This window comes from Danio aesculapii, chromosome 8 (assembly GCF_903798145.1).
Source record: "Danio aesculapii chromosome 8, fDanAes4.1, whole genome shotgun sequence".
Lineage (NCBI taxonomy): Eukaryota > Metazoa > Chordata > Actinopteri > Cypriniformes > Danionidae > Danio > Danio aesculapii.
In genome coordinates, this window is record NC_079442.1 from 33230012 (window position 1) to 33238259 (window position 8248).

General features: G+C 37.0%; 1 protein-coding gene across 3 annotated transcripts in view; it reads left to right on the plus strand.

Moving 5' to 3' along the window:
- LOC130233637 (DNA-binding protein RFX2) overlaps nucleotides 1-8248 on the plus strand; it is a 36485-nt gene that overhangs the window by 15831 nt on the left and 12406 nt on the right. The window lies entirely within an intron of this gene.

The following is an 8248-nucleotide window of genomic DNA, read 5'->3' on the forward strand; positions in this document are numbered from 1 at the left end:
AACCAAATCGATGGCATGATCATCGTAACTGAACCGAACCATGAGACCAGTATAGGTTCACACCTCTAATATATATGTTAATAAATAAACCTTTAAATAAAAGAAAGAAGTGGGCCCCAAAGTGAAAAATGTTGAGAACCCTTGCATTAAATGAACGTTTAATTGTTTACAAGTGAATCAGAATATGAGAGTGGGTATGTATTAGGGCTGCACGATATTTTGTTTTTCTGCTATATTTATTGCAATAAACTGTATCTATACAATTTCACCAAATGATCAAATAGCACAATTTGGAGAAAATGTATAGTCCCACTTTATTTTAAGGTTCAATTCTCGCCATTAGCAAACCATTAAATATGACCTTTAACCATTAACTGAATTTCCTCTTTTTATTAAGGTAGTTAAGGTATTGGGTAGGCTTAGAAAGGCAGAGTAAGATCATGCAGAATATGTAGTTTATAAGTACAAATGAGTAGCCAATAATATCCATGCTAATAAGCAACTAGTTAATAATGAGAGTTGGTCCCTAAAGTTTTATCAAATGTATTAATTTAGATTGATTGGGATGATTCTGTATAGGAGTAAATCGTGCATAAAATGTAATAAACAAACTACAAGTATAGATGAATGCAATAAAGCAAAGATAAAAGTGAAATAAGCAGTGCATGCTTTGTGGTTTTGTATATGTAAATGTAAAAAATACACTGCATAGTCAACTCAGCATTGCATAACTTTGCGATGTGACTATTGTGGAGGCACTCATTGTGATATCGATGCTGAAATGATATATTGTTCAGCTCCAGTATGTATCATGTCTTGTAGTCAAGAATGGATAATTATTAAAAACAATTATGACTGAAACAAAAGAATGAATGAAGCTGCGTTCTATTTGAGCGTTCTATTATTATTTTAGAGATTAAATAATAATAATAATAATAATAATAAAGTCGAATCATTTTAAGTGCTCTTAAAAATATAGAAGTTTCTATTCTTTCTGTGAATGTGTTACCTTTTGTAGATAAGGAGTTGCTTCCTTTCATGAATAATAAATACTTCATTTTGTGTGTGCTGGAAAGGGAGTGTTTGAAGATTAGATTTTTTCTCTGTGATCTCATTACGAAAAGGCTTTGCTTCATCACACTCCATTTTTAAAAAATGACTTTAAATAGCAGGAATTCAATTATTATTGTCTGTATATAGTCTTAAACCCTGGGGGAACTAAAACAACCTCTTTAAGTTTTCCTTTCAATTTCGGTGTGTTTTAATTGGAGAATAAAGGTTACTTGATTTATGTTTACAGCAGGCAATGAGGGAATGTGCAAAGCAGAAAAGTCAGTTTCTTCCTCCATATTTTTCCTCTCTCTCATTTTTCCCCTTGCTGACAGAGTTTTTACTTTGACATGTTCTTGGGTTTTACTTTTTCTCAACACAGCCGGTACTCGTTACAGTGTAGCACAATATTCTGACAGACTAACTCAAGCCATCTTCATTTCATATCTCTCACTTGTAGTGTCATTTCTGCCATGTTAAAACCTCTCTGTCCCTCCTCATCCACTGCACAGCTTTGTGTTCCAGGGCTTCTTTCATCCCTCAGACTAGGAGTTTTCAGACTTCCCAATTAACCTTTTATCCAGCAGGACCTTTGCTGTCCGTCTGTGCACATCTGTGAGTCCTTACGTGCTCCTTGCTTCTGACATATAAGTTCATTTTTTTTTAGCTGGTGAAGCATAGAAGGAAAGTGTGTGATTTCTGCAGCATCAAACTGGAGTATTGACTTAAGAACTGATTGTGCATTCTGAATACATTCCACTTGATTTTAATATACAGTAGCCAGGTTTCCAGTGACAGTCACAAGCAGTCAAAACGTATTTGATCTCTGTTCAGACAGCTGTCTCGTTTATTAAAATGGTTCCATTTATATTTGGCCATAAAAATGTGTTCTGCAAAACGGATAGAAGTCCGAACTTCAATTCTTGTGTTGTATTCAAATTTACAAATAACCTGAAGCTTCAGATATCAATCAGATCAGCTTTATGAATCTGCTGACATTTTTTTACTATTTCTGCGCAGAATTTTGTAGTCTGCGGATTTACGCGGAATAATTTTGAGAGCATCATAGCTAAAAACTTAAAGTCCCCATAAATCAGAAGTTGTGACCGTTATTTTTTTCATATTGTGACGCAGTTCCTAGAGAAACGGAATATTAAACACAACAGTGGTCGTGGCTTGATTTTTCTACTGCGAGCTGAACGGATGTAGTAAAGTAGGCATTTCATTCAGAAAGATCGGGAAAATGATTTGGAGCGAGTAACCTATTAGACTTCTCATCATTTCTGTTTGTTCTGTTCTGTTTCTGTTTACAAAACTGACAGTAGGAGCAGTGTGGTTAAATATCCACAAAACTAGCAGTGTAAGCTAACAAAATCATATGGTCAGTTTTGATTTCTTGGGAACTTTATTATCATTCATTCATTCATTCATTCATTTTCTTTTCAGCTTAGTCGATATATTAATTCAATTCAATTCACCTTTATTTGTATAGCGCTTTTACAATGTAGATTGTGTCAAAGCAGCTTCACGTAAATTGAAACAGTGTAGTTCAGTTATCAGTGTTTAAGTTCAGTTCAGTTTAGCTCAGTTCAGTGTGGTTTAATAATCACTACTGAGAGTCCAAACACTGAAGAGCAAATCCATCGATCTGCAGCTCTAAAGATCCCGAAACATGCAAGCTAGTGGCGACAGTGGCGAGGAAAAAACTTCACCAATTGGCGAAAGTGGAGAATTAAAAAAACCTCGAGAGAAACCAGGCTCAGTTGTGCACAACCATTTCTCCACTGGCCAAACGTCTTGTGCAGAGCTGCAGTCAAGGCGCCGGAGGCAGGAAGCTGGGGTTATTAATCTGGGGCCGCCACAGTGGAATGAACTGCCAACTTATCCAGCATATTTTTTATGCAGCGGATGTCCTTCCAGCCGCAACCCATCACTGGGAAACATCCATACACTCATTCACACTCACACACTACGGTCATTTGTAGCATACCCAATTCACCTGTACCACATGTCTTTGGACTTGTGGGGGAAAACAGAGCACTCGGAGGAAACCCACACGATCACGGGGAGAACATGCAAACTCCACACAGAAACGCCAACTGACCCAGCCGAGGCCGAACCACCGACCTTCTTGCTGTGAGGCAAACGTGCTACCCACTGCGCCACCGTGTTGCCCGAACTTTAATATATGAAATTAAAAATAATACCTTTTTAACTGCAAATCCAATTAGAGCCACTTAATTGGTAAACAAAGCAAGCAACTTATATGATATATATGCTAAAAGACAGAAAATATTACTTTACAGACTGTAAATGTAGATATCATGAACATTTTCATATTTGTCAATAATATTACTGAACCTAATTTAAAAAACTGAATAAATATAAATGTACACACATTTACACAGGTAAATAAATAGACTCAATGATAGGCAAAAAATTTGCGGAATTTTCTGCGCGCACAGATTACACAGAAGTAATGTTTGCACGACTTCAGCAGAACACTATGCACACCTTACTAGTAGCAAGTTGGACCCCCTTTTGCCTTCAGAACTGCCTTAATGCTTTGTGGCATAGATTCAAAAAGGTACTGGAAATATTCTTCAGATATTTTGGTCCATATTGACATGATAGCATCATGCAGTTGCTGCAGATTTGTGAGCTTCACATCCATGATGCAAATCTCCCGTTCCACCACATCCCAAAGGTGCTCTATTGCAGTGGTTCTCAAACTTTTAAACCAGCGACCCCCAATGTAAGATCGTCAAGAACTCGCGACCCCCCACTACCAAAGTACATACAAACAATAAAAATAACCTTTTTTAAGCTGTTTACAATATTTTAACTATATTTACTATACATTACAAGGCTCGAAATTAACATTTTTGCTTGGTAGTACTGGTGCTCCTATCTTTAAAAATGTAGGCGCACTAGCCAAAATTTTGTGGCTCCCACCAATTATCGCAATGTTACTACAAGTTTTATAAACAGATTTATTGCATTTGAAGTCAACAATAATCAAAACTAACAAGCAAAAAAAAATATATATATATGCATGCGTGAGGAAAATATGTCTCAATGACATCCCGTTATCACAAGAAAATACATTTTTATAGCTTAATTGAGCAATTGACCAAAATATACACAGACGGACCGCTCACCGGCCCTGCACGCACTGTTTGACATGAATTCATTGATGAATCTGTTAACGATAACTGTGCTGTGTTCTCACGGGTGGTGTCTGATATTACACAGATGCTTTTGACATATACCTTATTAATAGCATACGGTCATTTTCATGAGCTGCAATAGTTAATCTTAGTCAGTGCAAGCCCTTTTGCGATGCTGTACCTGGTGTTAACGTTTACATATAGCTGCACGGCTGACATCATCTGGCCATTAGATAAAGAATTAAACAGAACCTATCCTGCTTAAAATGTGTAGATGTGGGAAACAGTTACCTGAAAATTCCGTCCCACTGACTTTACAATGAATACTTTAGTTATTTTCATAGCGGAATTGAAGCCAATGGAAGTCTTTTGTCCACTCTTCGAAAAATGTAGATGGTGGATTAACATTCAGCACATGATTAGTAATCAGATGTGCCATTATTTGTAGCTTTAGGTGTTTCTAAATCTAAATCTGTCAGTGTTGTTTTCATTCTCTCATCTTCAGCGCTTTACATTTTCGCGGTTGTAGCTCCTGTCATCTGAAGACAGGAGGCGTTGACTGAGTGATTGACAGCTTATTTTAGCCAATCCATTTGTGTTCAGTGCTTAGAGCAGCGGGCCAATAAAAAGAGCGCGAAGGCGGGGCAAGCGTTGCGGGCTATGTGTACACTGTGGTCATAAAGAGATGGACATGGTAAGCAACAATACTTATGTAGGCTGTGGCGTTGACTCGATGCTCAATTGGTACTAATGTGTGCCAAGAAAATATCCCCACACCATTACACCACCACCACAAGCCTGAACCATTTATACAAGGCAATATGGATCCATGCTTTCATGCTGTTGAATGTTGCAACACAAATCATGACTCATCAGACTAGGCTATGTTTTTTTCTTCTGTTGTCCAGTTTTGGTGAGCCTGTACAAATTGAAGCCTCAGTTTTCTGTTCTTAGCTGACAGGAGTGGCACCCAGTGTGGTATTCTTAAATCAGCTTTCTTTCCCATTCTGATGCTCGGTTTGAACTGCAGCTGATTGTCTTTACCATGTCTACATTGCTGAATGCATTGAGTTGCTGCCATGTCGTTGGTCGATTAGAAATGTACGTTAACAAGCAGTTGTATGGGTGTACCTAATAATGTGGCCGGTAAGTGTATATTATTCATTCACAAATAAATCTCTCAATGACAAAATTAGCTATGTGGATTCTAAAAGATAACAAAACCGAGTTTTCAGATGAATTGGAAAATGTATGATTTTAATATATTTTTAATGATTTTCTTTTCTTTATTTACTTAATTTTTTGTATTATTTTTTTCTCCCAATTCAATTGGATATTCTTGTTAAAAATGGCAGTTTTTGGTACAGACCTTCAGTATGACCTTCGCTTAAAATGATCTCTCTTTTTCTTTTTGGAAATTACAAACTTGTTTCTATGTCAGGTCATCAACGTTAAAATCCAGATAACCGAGTAATTCACGTATAAAGAAAAGACCCCTGGTGTTTTCACAATGTAATAGCTATTGACCAGGTGTAAATATGTCCTAATACACATTTATGTGCAATTGGATGAGATTTCATGGCAGATGGGGCTAAAAATAGAAACAAAGTTAACACTAAAACATTCTGTCACTCCTCATTTGTTGCACTAGCTAAAAAGTTTCCAGTGCTTGTCATGCAATCAGAAAGAGAGGAAGTTATGAAACTGATCAACATATCTTTTTATAGTCATTGAGCAAATGCTCTTTTGAAATGCTCTTTTGATTTAAAGCGACAAACAAGTGAGGATTATATCTATAGTAATATGACCACAATCACTCAAAAATGTCAACATATGATCCCCAAACTGATAAGTAACGTTAGAATTACTGCTGAAACTCTTCAGCTTCTGTGTTCTTCCTGAACTCTGAAAAGCCTGTTTCTTAAACTCATAACTGAGATACTGTTTAAAAACCACAGACTAGTGCTGTAGATGCAGGTTTAAAGTGCTTTTTGCTTTCCCCCTCTGTTCACGAAGGTACCAAAGCTTGTTTGTCCGGGAAGGAGAATTTTCTCTTTTTTGTTTTGGAGTGCTGTTTGAACTGTTGCCGGGGAAACGGTAAACAAGGTTGCCATGGTGACCTGGCTGTGCAAGCCAAAACATAGCATGTGACCGGTGAGGAGGGCGAGGAGGAGGGGAGCTGTGTAACTGGAGACAGTAGTGTGCGTGTGCGTGTGTGTGTGTGTGTGTGTGTGTGTGTGTGTGTGTGTGTGTGTGTGTGTGTGTGTGTGTGTCTTCATCGAGGAGGAGAATCTGAGACAAACACACACTCTCAGTTCTACTCTGCGCTAAAGCAGCAACACCTACTTTTGTTTTCACATGTCAGTTTGCTGAAATGCCATCCTCACCACACACACTAAAACTCCTTTTTTGGACTTATGGAGAGACACTGAAGGAAGGAACTGTTTCTAGGCACCTGTCGGTTACACAAAATGTTTTTTTTTTCATAGCCAAGGAAAAAAGACATCCAAAATATTCTTTAAAAGGGATTGTTCAACCCAAATGAAAATGTCCTCACCTCACACTAGGTTCTTTCTTCTGCTGAACACAAAACAAGATATTCCGAAGAATGTTGGAGACCAGCAGTTATCAACATCCATAGTAGGAACATTAATTACGCTGGAAGTCAATGGCTGTTGCTTTCCAACATTCTTCAGAATATCTTTCTTCTGTTGAACGCAAAGGAAGTCAAACAGGTTTTGAACAAGTGAAGGGAGAGTAAATGACACAATTTTCAGTTTTGAGTGAACTGTCCCTTTAAGTGTTTCTTTTTTTGTTGTACTTTAATCAAATTACAATTATAATATGCATATTATAAGTCATAAATCTGTACTTTATCCACTTATTGTGTTAGTTTTTTTCATATTTGTATTGTGAAGGTTTTTACAGTGGCATATGTTCATCCAAAATGTGTCTATTTTTGTATTTTATGCTACAATGTGCATCAGTTGTGACTGTTCTTATTATTGTTTTTAAAGTTGTTTTAAGTTATGGATAAAGTTCCAAAAAGCCCTCTGTAAAAACCTTTGACTCTATTATGTAAAAAATATTAAAACAAGATTTTTTAAAACTCTTTTTATTAGAACGTAACCCTGAGTCAGAGATACATCAGAAATCGTCAATAAGGATACTGAAATGATTATGGAGAGAAGGAAAAGAAAGACATTGCACATGTCATTTTAAAACAATATACTGTATATTGTGTTGGAGTTAAAATAAAAAAGGAAAGTGGGAGTGTGTGGGGGAGGCGGTTGGTAGATGTCTGATATACTTGTGTATATAATGTGGCTGTTTATTAAATTTACATTGTATGTCTAAAGTTAGTTTTGTATAATTCTTAGAATTGGCTTCCATCTTGCTTCAAATATATTCATGTGGAGTCTAAGGCAACAAGTTATTCTTTCCAAATTTCTCTATTTGTTTTTATCCATTGTTCATACATAAGTGGGTCTGATCTGAACCAGTTAGATGTAATACATTCGTTCGTTCGTTCATTTATTCATTCATTCATTCATTCTTTCATTTTCTTTTCGGCTTAGTCCCTTTATTAATCAGGGGTTGCCACAGCGAAATGAACTGCCAAACTTATCCAGCATATGTTTTACACAGCGGATACCCTTTCAGTCGCAACCCAACACTGGGAAACACCCATACACTCCTGCATTCACATACACTACGGCCAATTTCGTTTATTCAATTTACCTATACTGCATGTCTTTGGACTGTGGGGGAAACCGGAGCACCCGAAGAAAACTAACTCAAACACGGGGAGAACATGTAAACTCCACTCAGAAATGCCAACTGACACAGCCGGGTCTCGAACCAGTGACCTTCTTGCTGTGAGGTGATTGTGCTACTCACTGCGCCACCGTGACTCTCTAGAAGTAATACATTTTAGTAAAAACAAGATTTTGAATGTGATTTTTGTTCAATGTTTAGTGAACGTTCTGGAAATGTATACAGATGAGTTTAAACATGCATATCATTTT